The sequence below is a fragment of the Phocoena sinus genome, chromosome 8 (genome assembly GCF_008692025.1).
Source record: "Phocoena sinus isolate mPhoSin1 chromosome 8, mPhoSin1.pri, whole genome shotgun sequence".
In the NCBI taxonomy this organism is placed as follows: domain Eukaryota; kingdom Metazoa; phylum Chordata; class Mammalia; order Artiodactyla; family Phocoenidae; genus Phocoena; species Phocoena sinus.
This window is the reverse complement of record NC_045770.1, coordinates 54,661,312-54,678,497: the sequence shown is the minus strand read 5'-3', so window position 1 is coordinate 54,678,497 and position 17,186 is coordinate 54,661,312. Positions and strand designations below refer to the sequence as shown.

Below are 17,186 nucleotides of genomic sequence, written 5' to 3'. Positions count from 1 at the left end.
TCAAATTGTACTGCAATGTCTTGTTTTCACAAGTCCATCTCCTTTAAGACTGTGCTCCTGGGCTTCCCTGGTGGTGTAGTGGTTAAAAATCCACCTGCCAGTGCAGGGGACACAGGTTCAATCCCTAGTCCAGGAAGATACCACATGGTGCAGAGCAACTAAGCCCATGCGCCACAACTACTGAGCCCATGCACCACAACTACTGTAGCCCACACGCCTGGAGCCTGTGCTCCACAACAAGAGAAGCCACCTCAATGAGAAGCCCGCGTTTCTCAACGCGGGATTAGGCTGAGCTTGCCACAACTAGAGAAAGCCCATGTGCCACAACTAGAGAAAGCCCATGTGCAGCAACGAAGACCCAATGCAGCCAAAAAAGAAAAAAAAGACTGCTCCTTTCAGAATCTTTTATATGTTGAGCACAGAGTACAGAGACTAAATATGGATTATAAAGGGCCTTCTTTTGGGGGTTCTTAGGAGAACTGAAAGTAAATTAATTTAAATTAAGTGCATGCAAAGCATCTGCAGTGTTGTGAGAATTCCATAAACATTAGCAGCTATTGTTACGATTATTATTAATAACAAAATTTGCTTCCTTCCACCTAAAAAATAAAATAAAATAAAAAGCCACCATCACCAAAGCAATCTTGAGAAAAAAGAACAAACCTGGAGGAATCATGCTCCCTGCCTTTAGACTATACTACAAAGCTACCATGATCAAAACAGTATGTTAATGGCACAAAAACAGACACACAGGACTTCCCTGGTGGCTCAGTGGTTAAGAATCTGCCTGCCAATGCAGGGAACACAGGTTTGAGCCCTGGTCTGGGAATATCCCACATGCCACAGAGCAACTAAGCCCATACACCACAACTACTGAGCCTGCACTCCAGAGCTCACAAGCCACAACTACTGAGCCCGTGTACCACAACTACTGAAGCCCGCGTGCCTAGAGCCCATGCTCCGCAACAAGAGAAGCCACTGCAGTGAGAAGCCCGCGCACTGCAACAAAGAGCAGCCCCCACTCGCCACAGCTAGAGAAAGCCCGTGTGCAGCAACAAAGACCCAACACAGCCAAAAATAAATAAATAAACAAATTTTTAAAAAGACAGACACACAGATCAATGGAACAGAAGAGAGAGCCAAGAAATGAACCCACACACTTATGGTCAATTAATCTACAACAAAGGAGGAAAGAATATACAATGGGGAAAAGACAGTCCCTTTGATAAGTGGTGCTGGGGAAACTCTACAGCTACATGTAAAAGTATGAATTAGAACATTTTCTCATACCATATACAAAAGTAAACTCAAAATGGATTAAAGACCTAACTGTGGGACTTCCCTGGTGGTCTAGTGGTAAAGAATCCATCTTCCAATGCAGGGGACGCAGGTTCAATCCCTGGTCGGGGAACTAAGAACCCACATGCTGCAGGGCAACTAAGCCCACACGCCACAACTACTGAGCCCATGTGCCTCAACTAGAGAGTCCTTGAGCTACAAACTACAGAGCCCACGCGCTCTGGAGCCCACACGCCACAACTAGAGAGAGAAAAACCCACACGCCACAACTAGGGAGAAGCCTGCACACCACAATGAAGAGCCTGCATGCCACAATGAAGATCCTGTGTGCCTCAACTAAGACCCAACGCAGCCCCCCAAAAAAAAAGACCTAAATGTAAGATTAGAAACCATAAAACTCCCAGAAGAAAACATAGGCAGAACACTCTTTGACATAAATCATAGAAATATTTTTTTGGGTCTCTCTCCTAAGGCAAAGGAAACAAAAGCAAAAATAAACAAATGGGACCTAATTAAACTTAAAAGCTTTTGCACAGCAAAGGAAACCACTGACAAAAACAACCTAGTGAATCGTAGAAAATATTTGCAAATTACATGACCAATAAGGGGTTAATATTCCAAACATATAGACAGCTCATATACCTCAATATCAAAAAAACCCAAACAACCTGATTACAAATTGGGCAGAAAACCTGAACATTTTTCCAAAGACATACAAATGGCCAAGAGGCACATAAAAAGATGCTCAACATCGCTAATCATCAGAGACATGCAAATCAAAACTACAATGAGACATCATCTAACACCTGTCAGAATGGCGATCATTAAAAAGAACACAAATAACAAATGTTGGCAAAGATGTGGATAAAGGGGAACCCTTATACGCTGCTGGTGGGGATGAAAATGGGTGCAGCCTCTATGGAAAACAGTATGGGGTTCCTCAAAAAATTAAAAATAGAACTACCATATGATCCAGCAATTCCACTCCTGGGTATATATCTGAAGAAAACAAAAACACTGCTTGGAAAAGATACATGCACCCAATGTTTACAGCAGCATTATTTACAATAGCCAAGATATGGAAGCAACCCAAGTGTCCATCAACAGATAAACGGATAAAGAAGATGTGGTGTACGTGTACACACACACACACACACACACACACACACACACACACACACAAAATGGAATATGCCATTTGCAACAACACAGATGGATCTGGAGGGTATTATGCTTAGTGAAATAAGTCACACAGAGAAAGACAAATACTGGGTGTTATCACTTATAATGGAACCTAAAAAAATAAAACAAACAAATGAATATTACAAAACAGAAACAGACTCACAGACATAGAGAGGAAACTAGTGGTTACCAGTGGGAAGAGGAAGAGGAGTAAAATAGGAGTAGGGGATTAAGATGTATAAACTACTATGTATAAAATAAGTAAGCTACAAGGATATATTGTACATTACAGGATTATAGCCAATATTTCATAATAATTTTAAATACAGTATAACCTATAAAAATACTAAATCACTGTGCTGTACACCTGAAACATATAATACTGTAAATCAACTATACTTCAACAACAAAAATTAGCCATTATCTTGACTTCTAACATATATTTTGTCTAGTTTTCTACTTTTTTTTTTTTTTTTTTTGCAGTATGCAGGCCTCTCACTGTTGCGGCCTCTCCCGTTGCGGAACACAGGCTCCGGACGCGCAGGCTCAGCGGCCATGGCCCACGGGCCTAGCCGCTCCGCAGCATGCGGGATCCTCCCGGACCGGGGCACGAACCCGTGTCCCCTGCACCGGCAGGCGGACTCCCAACCACTGCGCCACCAGGGAAGCCCCTAGTTTTCTACTTTATAAAATCAAATAGTGCCTGGCTTCCTTTGCTTAATATTATGTTGGTGAGAATCGTCCACAGTATGGCATTATAGCAATGGTTTATTCATTCTCATTACTGTACAGTATTCCATTTGTGTACACACCATAATCCATTTATCCTTTCTACTGCTGATAGATATTTGGGTTATTTCCAGTTTGCAGCTGTTCTAAATAATGCTCTCTGCTTATTCTTGAATGTGGCTTTTGGTATACATGTTCACATTTCTGCTGAATATACAGTAAGAAGTGAAATTGCTGGGTCACAGGACATGTATATGTTCAGCTTAAGATGAGACTGCCAAATAGTATTCCAAAGTGGTTGTACTAATTGAACTTATTTACACTCCCACCAGTGATATGTAAATGTTCCAGATATGCCACATCTTTGTCAACCCTTAGTACTGTCAATCTTTTTCATTTTGGCACTTCTCACCATCATTTTTAACAAATTTTCAGTTATCTCTCCCTCAATCCTAGTCCACTGCTACTGAAATAGGCTATTTGCATAATGCAATAACAGGAACTGAAAATACTTTAATGAAATGACTAATTTAAGGGCTGGGCAAGAAATATGTAAGAAGAACCTGGGACACCTTGTGCCAAAAAGCAAGGGAATATCAAGGACTAATTGAGTCCAGATCAAAAGGACACAGAAGCCAATCTGTAGGGGTTCCCACTGTCAACATATATATGACACCAAAAGGAAGCAATCAAATCCAGAATGTAGGACATAAACAAGACCAATGATCCAGTTTCTTCAATAAATCTGTGGCAATTAAAGGAAAAACAAAAGAGGCCACTGTTACTGATTAAAAGAAATTCAAGAGACTATCCAAAGGTAATACACACTAATCCAAAAAAACAAAAACAAAACCAACTACAAAAAGATATTTATTGCAATTTTAAAAATTTTAATATGAACTGGTATGAGATGATATGGAATAACTGATAATAACTGCATCATGGCTATATTAAAAACATATCAGTTATTATCAGTTAGAGACATACTTAAGTATTTATAATTTAAATAACATGTCAGGGATTTCCTTAAAAATATTACATTAGACTACAACAAAAAGTGGAAGGAAAAAACATGAAAAAGATTACAAAGCATAAATAATTGTCAAATTTACACCAAAAACTGGAAAGAATAAGTACATTTGAAAATTTCCATTTTATAAAGTATATATAGATTGAAAAAAAAAGACCTAGCTTCAAATTTCAGCTCTGACTCTATATATGTAACATTGATCAAGCAACTGGACCTCTTAGGGTCTCACTTTCCTCATTTATAAAGAAGGAACAATAATATCTGCCTTACCTAACTTACAGGTGTATCATAAGGCTCAAATAAGAATATAAATGTTAAAAAAAACTTTATATACTATAAAGCATAATATGACTATTAGCTATTATTACTATAATCTAAAATAATGAGATTACTGCATGTAAAATTGTCAATACAAAAGAGAATCTTCAGATATTCCCTTCAAGTTCACAAAGTAGTATCTTTGGATATTCCCTTCAAGTTCAAATTTTCCAGGATTTTCTACCCATAAATGAAATCACTGATTGAAATCACACAAGTTTCCCTCTTGCTCACTCTAACACTGGGATATACAGTCACTGAAAGTACCCTCAGTAATCACCCATCTCTCTCCTTGTGCCTTCACCAATTCCCTATTTTATAGGATGATAATGATTAAGTGATATGTCTAATAACGCAAAGATAACCTAGTGGAACAGTTGATACTGGAATCCAAGTCTCCTGACACTCCATCTAGAGCTCTTTTCCCTATCCAGCTTCATAAATAAATAATGTCATGATTTCTAAAACTTTGCTTACTATGTTCAGAGTTGGGCATTTGAACCTTAAATACTTAAAAGCTCTACAATACCTGTTTTCTTTACATACATTTATATTGCTACTCCCAAGTATCACTATTCTCAAGCCATGACAAACTGCTTGGGTTTCTAATTACTGCCTGATAAACACAGTGATACTAAATTAATATCCCCTTCTTTTAATCATCTTTATTGGAATACAATTGCTTTACAATGGTGTGTTAGTTTCTACTGTATAAAAAAGTGAATCAGCTATACATATACATGTATCCCCATATCTCCTCCCTCTTGCGTCTCCCTCCCACCCTCCCTATCCCACCCCTCAAGGTGGTCACAAAGCACTGAGCTGATCTCCCTGTGCTATGCGGCTGCTTCCTACTAGCTATCTATTTTATATTTGGTAGTATATATAAGTCCATGCCACTCTCTCACTTTGTCCCAGCTTACCCTTCCCCCAGTCTTGTCCTCAAGTCCCTTCTCTAAATCTGCATCTTTATTCCTGTCCTGCCCCACGGTTCTTCAGAACCTTTTTTTTTTTTTAATTCCATATATATGTGTTAGCATACGGTATTTGTTTTTCTCTTTCTGACTTCACTCTGTATGACAGACTCTAGGTCCATCCACCTCACTACAAATAGTTTAAGTTCATTTCTTTTTATGGCTGAGTAATATTCCATTGTATATATGTGTCACATCTTCTTTATCCATTCATCTCTTGATGGACACGTAGGTTGCTTCCATGTCCTGGCTATTGTAAATAGAGCTGCAATGAACATTGTGATACATGACCCTTTTTGAATTATGTTTTTTTCAGGAACACCCAATTCTTATGATTAGCAAACCAGGCCACTGACACTTTGTGGAAGTAACATACACACATTCTCACATATACAAAACTGAACAGGAAGATACATCAAATAAGTAAATATATTAAGGATAATACTGTCTAAGAAAGAAGTTACAAATACTAGAAAAACACTGTCAAGTAAACACTATAGTGTTGGGTTTGACTTACAAGGAGAGATGAGAACATGATTTTTCTTACATACAGATATAGAAATAAAAATACAGATATATGTTTGTATATGATATATACAGACATTACATTAGAATATATATATCTAATATATATATATGTGTATGTATCTCCGCTAGCTCTCTCCACTGAGAGGGCCCAAGAGTAGCAACACCTCAACAGCAACGAGCACACTTAGTACCCAGAACTTGGTTTCAAAATACATTTCGCCACTAAGAGGAACCAGCGCTTCTTGGAGAAAAGCTCATTCCAGGGGTAGACTAGAGAAAGTACAAGGTGGGCCTGAAATATTTTATTGTGCCAGAAAGAAATGACGCATTAAAAAAAATATACAGTTGACCCTTGAACAACATGGTTTGAACTGAGTGGGTCCACTTATACACAGTTTTTTTTCAATAGCAAATACTACAGTACTACACAGTTCGTGGATGGTTGAATTGTGGATGTAGCACTGTGGATACAAAGGAAGTGGGTATACTGAGGAACTGCATATATGGAGGGTCAACTATAAGTTAAATGTGAATTTCTGACTATTCAAAGTGTCAGTGCCCCTAACCCCCAAGCTGATAAAAGGGTAAATGAAGAGAAAAGTCAAAAGGACATAGAAGCCAGCCTGAAGGGGTTCCCACCTGGCAAAATCAGGGAACTTGAACAAGATGAATAATTACAGTAACTGGTTATAACATTGAATAAACAAGAAATCTGAGTCCATACTGATATAAATAAATAAATTGAAAGTTAGAGGACAATTTACATAGTTTCAAAGTAGTAGTACCATGCCACAAAATACTTATTCATTTCAAAAAGAAAGAGTAACTTTATACTGAAGAAATCTGACAGACAACACCTTAACCAAGTGATCAAAGTAAACATCATCACCAATGGGAACAAATCAAAATGGTGTACCGCCTAATAGGATACAATGAGAACAGAACAGCATCAAGTCTGTGATATTCGTGCCAAAGGTGGAAAACTTGAATCTAATTATGAGAAAATATCAGACAAACCCAAATTCAGGAATATTCTACAAAATTACTGTCCTATAATTTTCAGAAGTGTCAAGTTAATGAAATGAAGTGAAGACTGAAGAATTATTCCAAATTGAAAAAGACTGCGGCTTCCCTGGTGGCGCACTGGTTAAGAATCAGCCTGCCAATGCAGGGGACATGGGTTCGAGCCCTGGTCCAGGAAGATCCCACATGACCCGGAGCAACTAGGTCCATGCGACACAACTAGTGAAGCCCACGCACCTAGAGCAGTGCTCTGCAACAAGAGAAGCCACCGCAATGAGAATCCCGCGCACCGCAAAGAAGAGTAGCCCCTGCTCGCCTCAACTAAAGAAAGCCTGAGCACAGCAACGAAGACCCAATGCAGACAAGGAAAAAATATTAAAAGCAGCAAGAGAAAAACAACAAATAACATACAAGGGAATCCCCATAAGGTTAACAGCTGATCTTTCAGCAGAAACTCTGCAAGCCAGAAGGGAGTAGCAGGACATATTTAAAATGATGAAATGGAAAAACGTACAACCAAGATTACTCTACCCGCTACAACCAAGATTACTCTACCCAGCAAGGACCTCATTCAGATTCGACAGAGAAATTAAAACCTTCACAGACAAGCAAAAGCTAAGAGAATTCAGCACTACCAAACCAGCTTTACAACAAATGCTAAAGGAACTTCTCTAGGCAGGAAACACAGCATAAAGAAAAAACCTACAATAACAAACTCAAAACAATTAAGAAAATGGTAATAGGAACATACATATCAATAACTACATGAAATGTAAATGGATTAAATGCTTCAAACAAAAGACACAGACTGGCTGAATGGATACAAAAACAACACCCGTATATATGCTATCTACAAGAGACCCACTTCAGACCTAGGGACACATACACACTGAAAGTGAGGGGATAGAAAAATATATTCCATGCAAATGGAAATAAAAAGAAAGCTAGAGTAGCAATTCTCATATCAGACAAAGTGGACTTTAAAATAAAGACTATTACAAGAGACAAAGAAAAACACTACATAATGATCAAGGGATCAATCAAAGAAGAAGATATAACAATTATAAATATATATGCACCCAACATAGGTGCACCTCAGTACATAAGGCAGTGTTAACAGCCATAAAAAGGGAAATTGACAGTAACACAATCATATAGGAGACTTTAACACCCCACTTTCACCAATGGACAGATCACCCGAAATGAAAATAAATAAGAAAACACAAGCTTTGAATGATACATTAAACAAGATGGACTAAACTGATATTTATAGGACATTCCATCCAAAAACAACAGAATACACTTTCTTCTCAAATGCTCATGGAACATTCTCCAGGATAGATCATATCTTGGGTCACAAATCAAGCCCTGGTAAATGTAAGAAAACTGAAGTCATATCAAGTATCTTTTCCAACCACAATGCCATGAGACTAGATATCAATTACAGGAAAAAAACTGTAAAAAATACAAACAGGGAGGCTAAACAATACACTACTAAATAACCAAGAGATCACTGAAGAAATCAAAGGGAAATCAAAAAATAACTAGAAACAAATGACAATGAAAACACGACAACCCAAAACCTATGGGATGCAGCAAAAGGAATTCTAAGAGGGAAGTTTACAGCAATAAAATCCCACCTCAAGAAACAAGAAACATCTCAAATAAATAACCTAACCTTACAGCTAAAGCAATTAGAGAAAGAAGAACAAAAAAAACCCCCAAGTTAGCAGAAGGAAAGAAATCATAAAGATCAGATCAGAAAGAAAAAAGAAATGAAGGAAACAATAATAAAGATCAATAACACTAAAAGCTACTTCTTTGAGAAGATAAACAAAATTGATAAACCTTTAGTCAGACTCATCAAGAAAAAAAGGGAGAAGACTCAAATCAATAAAATTAGAAATGAAAAAGGAGAAGTAACAACTGACACTGCAGAAATACAAAAGATCATGAGAGATTACTATAAGCAACTCTATGCCAATAAAATGGACAGCCTGGAAGAAATGGACAAATTCTTAGAAATGCACAACCTGCCAAGACTGAATCAGGAAGAAACAGAAAATATGAACAGACCAATCACAAGCACTGAAATTGAAACTGTGATTAAAAATCTTCCAACAAACAAAAGCCCAGGACCAGATGGCTTCACAGGCGAATTCTATCCAATATTTAGAGAAGAGCTAACACCTATCCTTCTCAAACTCTTCCAAAATATAGCAGAGGGAGGAACACTCCCAAACTCATTCTACGAGGACACCATCACCCTGATACCAAAACCAGACAAGGATGTCACAAAGAAAGAAAACTACAGGCCAATATCACTGATGAACATAGATGCAAAATTCCTCAACAAAATACTAGCAAACAGAATCCAACAGCACATTAAAAGGATCATACACCATGATCAAGTGGGGTCTATCCCAGGAATGCAAGGATTCTTCAATATATGCAAATCAATCAATGTGATACACCATATTAACAAATTGAAGAAGAAAAAATATATGGTCATCTCAATAGATGCAGAGAAAGCTTTTGACAAAATTCAACACCATTTATGATAAAAACCCTCCAGAAAGTAAGCATAGAGGGAACTTTCCTCAACATAACAAAGGTCATATATGACAAACCCACAGCCAACATCGTCCCCAATGGTGAAAAACTGAAAGCATTTCCACTAAGATCAGGAACAAGACAAGGTTGCCCACTCTCACCACTCTTATTCGACATAGTTTTGGAAGTTTTAGCCACAGCAATCAGAGAACAAAACAAAATAAAAGGAATCCAAATTGGAAAAGAAGAAGTAAAGCTGTCACTGTTTGCAGATGACATGATACTATACACAGAGAAACCTAAAGATGCTACCAGAAAACTACTAGAGCTAATCAATGAATTTGGTAAAGTAGCAGGATACAAAATTAATGCACAGAAATCTCTGGCATGCCTATACACTAATGATGCAAAATCTGAAAGTGAAATCAAGAAAACACTCCCATTTACCACTGCAACAAAAAGAATAAAATATCTAGGAATAAACCTACCTAAGGAGACAAAAGAACGGTATGCAGAAAATTATAAGACACTGATGGAAGAAATTAAAGACGATACAAATAGATGGAGAGATATACCATGTTCTTGGATTGGAAGAATCAACATTGTGAAAATGACTATACTACCCAAAGCAATCTACAGATTCAATGCAATCCCTGTCTAACTACCAATGGAATTTTTCACAGAACTAGAACAAAAAATTTCACAATTTGTATGGAAACACAAAAGACCCCGAAGAGCCAAAGCCATCTTGAGAATGAAAAACGGAGCTGGAGGAATCAGGCTCCCTGACTTCAGACTATACTACAAAGCTACAGTAATCAAGACAGTATGGTACTGGCACAAAAACAGAAAGGTAGATCAATGGAACAGGATAGAAAGCCCAGAGATAAACCCACACACATATGATCACCTTATCTTTGATAAAGGAGGCAGGAATGTACGGTGGAGAAAGGACAGCCTCTTCAATAGGTGGTGCTGGGAAAACTGGACAGTTACATGTAAAAGTATGAGATTAGATCACTCCCTAACACCATACACAAAAATAAGCTCAAAATGGATTAAAGACCTAAATGTAAGGCCAGACACTCTCAAACTCTTAGAGGAAAACATAGGCAGAACACTCTAGGACATAAATCACAGCAAGATCCTTTTTGACCCACCTCCTAGAGAAATGGAAATAAAAACAACAAAAATAAACAAATGGGACCTAATGAAACTTCAAAGCTTTTGCACAGCAAAGGAAACCATAAACAAGACCAAAAGACAACCCTCAGAATGGGAGAAAATATTTGCAAATGAAGCAACTGACAAAGGATTAATCTCCAAAATTTACAAGCAGCTCATGCAGCTCAATAACAAAAAAACAAACAACCCAATCCAAAAATGGGCAGAAGACCTAAATAGACATTTCTCCAAAGAAGATATACAGAAAGCCAACAAACACATGAAAGAATGCTCAACAGCATTAATCATTAGAGAAATGCAAATCAAAACTACAATGACATATCATCTCACACCAGTCAGAATGGCCATCATCAAAAAATCTAGAAACAATAAATGCTGGAGAGGGTGTGGAGACAAGGGAACATTCTTGCACTGCTGGTGGGAATGTGAATTGGTACAGCCACTATGGAGAACAGTACGGAGGTTCCTTAAAAGACTACAAATAGAACTACCATACAACCCAGCAATCCCACTACTGGGCATATACCTTGAGAAAACCATAATTCAAAAAGAGTCAGGTACCAAATGTTCATTGCAGCTCTATTTACAATAGCCAGGAGATGGAAACAACCTAAGTGTCCATCAACAGATGAATGGATAAAGAAGATGTGGCACATATATACAATGGAATATTACTCAGCCATAAAAAGAAATGAAATTGAGCTATTTGTAATGAGGTGGATGGACCTAGAGTCTGTCATACAGAGTGAAGTAAGTCAGAAAGAGAAAGACAAATACCGTATGCTAATACATATATATGGAATCTAAGAAAAAAAAATGTCATGAAGAACCTAGTGGTAAGACAGGAATAAAGACACAGACCTACTAGAGAATGGACTTGAGGATATGGGGAGGGGGAAGGGTAAGCTGTGACAAAGCGAGAGAGTGGCATGGACATATATACACTACCAAATGTAAAACAGATAGCTAGTGGGAAGCAGCCGCATAGCACAGGGAGATCAGCTTGGTGCTCTGTGACCACCTAGAGGGGTGGGATGGGGGGGTGGGATGGGGGGGATGGGAGGGAGACGCAAGAGGGAGGAAGATATGGGGATGCATGTATATGTACAGCTGATTAACTTTGTTATAAAGCAGAAACTAACACACCATTGTGAAGCAATTATATTCCAATAAAGATGTTAAAAAAAAAAAGACCCAATGCAACCAAAAATAAATAAAATAAAATTTTAAAATAAATAAATATATACAATTTATGGATAAATAAATATACAGTATTGGGGAATAAAAGACCGAACGCCACCAAAAAAAAATCAATTAATTAATTTTTTAAAAAAAGAAAAAGACTGATGAGATATGTTGACAATCAATGCAAGATGTGATTCTGAACTGGATTCTTTTCCTATAAAGGACATTGGAATAAATACTGAAATTTGAATGAGGTTTGAGGATTAAATGGTAATATGTTGATGTTAGTGTCCTGATTTTGACAGTCATATTGAGGTTATGAAGGAGAGTATCTTTGTTTATAGGAAACACAAACTGAAGTATTGAAGAGTAATGGGGCACCATGTTAGCAACTTACTCTAAAATGGTTCACAAGAGAAGAAAGTTCTTTATTACTGTGCTTGAAATTTTTCTTCAAGTTTGAGAGTTTGTTTTTGTTTTTTTTTAAGACCACACCACATGGCTTGGGGGATCTTAGTTCCCTGACCAGGGATTGAATCCGGGCCCTCGGCACTGAAAGCACCAAGTCCTAACCACTGGACCACCAGAGAATTCCCAAGTTAGAGATTGTTTTGAAAAATGAAAGTTTAGGGCTTCCCTGGTGGCGCAGTGGTTGAGAGTCCGCCTGCTGATGCAGGGGACACAGGTTTGTGCCCCGGTCCGGGAGGATACCACGTGCCGCGGAGCGGCTGAGCCCGTGAGCCATGGCCGCTGAGCCTGCACATCCGGAGCCTGTTCTCTGCAACGGGAGAGACCACCACAGTGAGAGGCCCACGTACCGCAAAAAAAAAAAAGAAAGTTTAAATATACACAAAAAAGAATAAACTAACCATACTGTTTCATAAACATTTGAAAAATGTTATATTATCCATAAGAATAAGTGTACTTTAAGACCATAAAAAGGGGGTAGGTATAGCAGACTCATACCCACACAGGTGCAGAGAATGCCTGGAGGAGGTGTAGGAGGCTTTGCAAAGAAAGTGGATTTCATAACTTGTTTCCCCTCTTGTTTGAGAAGCAAAGAGACACAGTGGAATGAACACAGACTGGATGCAGACCTAGGTCTGACTGTTGGAGCTGCCACTTAGTATCTATGTGGTCTTCACTAAGCCCCTTAAGTTTTTAGAAATCCTTACTTTGTAATAATAGGAATAATATCCCCTACCATGAAGTTTTATGGTGAGTGGATTAAAATGAATTCATTTAATAATTATTGTATGTAAAATCAGCTAATAGTGTCCCAGATATAATAGACATTCAGTAAGTACAAATGCCTAGCATAGTGCCTGGCACTTGGCATGTACTTTTTTTTTTTTACATCTTTATTGGAGTATAATTGCTTTACAATGGTGTGTTAGTTTCTGCTTTATAACAAAGTGAATCAGTTATACATATACATATGTTCCCATATCTCTTCCCTCTTGCGTCTCCCTCCCTCCCACCCTCCCTATCCCACCCCTCTAGGTGGTCAAAAAGCACCGAGCTGATCTCCCTGTGCTATGTGGCTGCTTCCCAATATATCTATTTTACGTTTGGTAGTGTATATATGTCCATGCCACTCTCTCACTTTGTCACAGCTTACCCTTTTGGCATGTACTTTTTTTTTTTTTTTTTTTTTGCGGTACGTGGGCCTCCCACTGTTGTGGCCTCTCCCATTGCAGAACACAGGCTCTGGACGCGCAGGCTCAGTGGCCATGGCTCATGGACCCGGCCGCTCCGCGGCATGTGGGATCTTCCCGGACCAGGGCACGAACCCGCATCCCCTGCATCGGCAGGTGGACTCTCAACCACTGTGCCACCAGGAAAGCCCTGGCTTGTACTTTTAAAAAAACAACCTGCTTAAGAAGAGAAGGGAAACAGGTGGGGAAAAGAAGGACAGGTAGTGGCAAAAAAGAGAAAACAGAGAAGGGTCAGAGGTAAAAGTGGGCCAGCTGGATGAAACAGCCCTGCTGATGTGGAACACACAAGCATAAACTTTCCAGTGATAGCTGTCTAATAAGAGGGCAGTCTGTCAGGAAAGGTACTAAGCACCTGTTAATGGTTCACATCAGAATGCTCCAAGGGGAAATTCCTGAACTAAATGGACCTGAACTTTCTGTGTGAAGCTATGTTCTATGTGAAATTAGACTAGGTAGGTAGGCTTACTTAGAGGAGAGAACAAAGGAAACCTGGAGAGAAAGCTCAGGTGCAGAGGGTGGGGCTCTCAGAGAGGTATTGTCTCCTTATAAAAATGTCTCAATCAAGCATTTTAGATCAGAGTTAGTTCATGCCTCCAAGTTATTTAAGCTACAGAAATGTGAAACATATACTTTTAAGGGATCACAATGTCATGTATAGTAAGGGCTCAAAATTATCCAACAAAATAACACACTGAAACTGAGAAGTTAAAGAGAAATTTCCAGATATGAAGCTGACAATGACTCTCTGTCAGAGTTAATACAGCAAAGTTGTTCTTTTTTTTTAAACTATTTTTATTTAGTATGGAAGCATCATTTGTCATAACTAAACTGCTAACTGAACCACCAGCCCCTGGAAGACTGCTGCAATTGTTACAAATACTTTATTTGATTTTCAAACAAATTAAAACATTCTAGTTCCTATTAAGGTAACCAAGGCAACACGGATTCATAACCAGCCTATTACTGCACACTGAATGTTAGCCCAAAAGAGATCATAAGTCTAAATCACACCCTCAGGGCAGCAACTACAGTTTTATGATGTCCTTCCCCCACATGTCACTACTTACATCATGGCTATCATCACTAATAGCTGCCTAGTGTCTGCTCTGCAGATGATGCTATTTTGGTCTTATACCCAGGCCATTAAAGTGCCATCATTTCTCTATTAATGGAGTGAGTAAGCAATCCACATCCCTGAAAATAAGAGCAATCCATGTCAAAAATAAAATAAGCTAAACCAATCAGTTTAAAACTTGCTACAGGAAAAAAAATCAATGATTAAGTATATCAAGAAAATCTAAGACTGAGGTTAAATAAGACAAGAATACCTTACTGACTCACTCAGTTTCAATATGGATATTTTTTTCTTTTTTGGGAGGGGGAGGGAGGCAGCACACTGCACGGCTTGTGGGATTTTAGGGCCCCGACCCAAGATTGAACCCTGGCCACGTCACTGACAGCACTAAGTCCTAACCACTGGACCGCCAATTCCCATCAATATGGATTCCCATCAATATGGATTGTTTTTAAGCACAGATAAAAATTCAGTGTACTTAGCAATGGAAATGATTCTAACAGACAACCTCTCCTAACAAACAACACATAATATCTGTTTGGGTAGTATTTGATAAATGTTAAAATGCTGTATGTTTCTATCTTTTGCCTTAAGAGCTTGATGTTTTGATACTTTTGCCACAGAATTAAAGGAACAGAAAAAAAACAGAGAGAATGGAAGAGAAGGTGAGATGGAAACAGAAAAACAAAGAATTAAACTAGGCTCTAAGGAAGCCATATAAGCAAAAATGACAAGATATTTATTCTTCTAGAAAAATCTTCACAGATAGGAAAGAAAGCAGAAGACCTCTAATTTCAGTTGTGCGAATCCTACACAAGAAAAGACTGAGTAATTTCCTGGCCAAATCTAAATCTCATCATCTCTCAAATGAAGACTAGCTAGCTGTACAATGTACCTCAAAGGATTACTAACAGGATAAAATGAGATGAATTTTGAAACGTTAAGAGTACCCAAAAGCATGACTTTCTTCCTACTGTGAAACAAAAAATATCGCAGATTCACATCTTACATTTTAAAAATATATAAAGGAGCAATATGAACTTCAAAAAAATAATAAGGATAAAGGACTTCCCTGCTGGTCCAGTGGTTAAGAATCCGCCTTCCAATGCAGGGGACGTGGTTCAATCCCTGGTCGGGGAACTAAGATCCCACACGCCGTCAGGCAACTAAAGCCCGTGTGCCACAACTACTGAGCCCCCACGCTCCTTTTCTTTTCTGTCAGGTCAGCGGAAATAGCCTCTTTTCACTTCTGATTCTAATAATTTGAGCCTTCTTTTCCTCCTTTCCAAAACTAAAGGTTTATCAATTTTGTTGATCTTTTCAAATAACAAGCTTTTGGTTCTCTGATTTTTCTCTAATGTTTTTCTACTCTTGATTTCATTAATTTCTCCTCTAGTTTTTCGTATTTCCTTCCTTCTGCATGCTTTATATTTAGTGTGCTCTTCTTTATACAGCGTCTTAAGGTGGAAGGTTAGGGTACTGGTATGAGATCTTTCTTCTTTTTTACTATAGACACTAATTGCTATAAATTTCCCTCTCGGCATTGCATTAGATACAGCCCAGTTTTGGTATGTTGTGTCTTCATTTTCACTCATCTCAAAGTATTTTCTAATTTCCCTACTGATTTCTTCTTTGACCCATTGGTTAAATAGGAGTATGCTGTTTAATTTCCACATATTTGTGCTTTTCCTAATTTTTTTCTGTTACTCATCCAATTTCATTCCATTGTAGTTGAAAAATATACTTTGCATTATTTCTATCAAAAGAGTGAATGTTATTGTATGTGAATCATATCTGTATGGCACACTGTATGGCAAAAATCACAGACAAAATAGCACCAGGCAATAGAAACAGTAACTGTAGCTATGAATCATAGTCTTTATTTATGCGAATTTGCAAAAACTTGTGACAGATATGCCATTTCCAGGTAGTTCAAATTTTTACCCTATTACAAATGGTGAAGAAATGCACAAAAACTCCATATGAGAAACTGGAAAACATGAAAAGCTCATTCTCAAGAGAGGCAAATGAAGAACAAATACGAGGTCTCACTAGTAATCTTTTAAAAAGGAAATTTAAAAAAATGAAACTCCATTTTCCTCCTACCAAATTAACAGGTTTATCTCTTGTTTAAAGCTTAATCTCTTGTTTAACATCCAATGTTAGAAAAACAGGTGAAATTAGGCACTCTCATATACTGTTTATGGGCATATAAACTGGAATACTTCGGAAAACAATTTGGCAAAAGTATCAAAAGCCTTACAAAAAACTCTAAATGCTTTCATCTAGTAATTCTACTGTAACAATCTGTGTTTCGGAAATAACCCTAAATACAGAAAATACTTTAGACTAATCACATTCACTGTACTATTATTTACAATTTTAAA

General features: G+C 38.0%; 1 protein-coding gene across 1 annotated transcript in view; it reads right to left on the bottom strand.

Moving 5' to 3' along the window:
* INTS4 (integrator complex subunit 4) overlaps positions 1–17,186 on the bottom strand; it is a 106,762-nt gene that overhangs the window by 65,088 nt on the left and 24,488 nt on the right. The window lies entirely within an intron of this gene.